We start from the raw sequence: 297 nt of genomic DNA on the forward strand, positions 1-297 counted from the left end.
AGCTAATGTTAGCCAACTAAAAGACATTTACTAGCGATAATATTACCGAACAAAGCGAGCTAAAATTTAGCCAGCGTCAGCAGACTCAGGACAAAATAACCTGTAAACGCCTAGAACGATCAAACCAAACATATCGTATATGTACTAGTAAAATATTTGAATACTTCCTCTTCCTCTGGAGGTTTTACATTCACTTCAACACAATCTAAGTGTGTTTGAGCAGCATGTAGTGGCCTTTAGAGGAACAGCAACTTGAGGCGCTGCAACAATGGCTTAAGTTCGACATTTTGGGGAATA

This window comes from Morone saxatilis, unplaced genomic scaffold (assembly GCF_004916995.1).
Source record: "Morone saxatilis isolate NCDOM2014 unplaced genomic scaffold, NCSU_SB_2.0 Contig10, whole genome shotgun sequence".
NCBI lineage: Eukaryota > Metazoa > Chordata > Actinopteri > Moronidae > Morone > Morone saxatilis.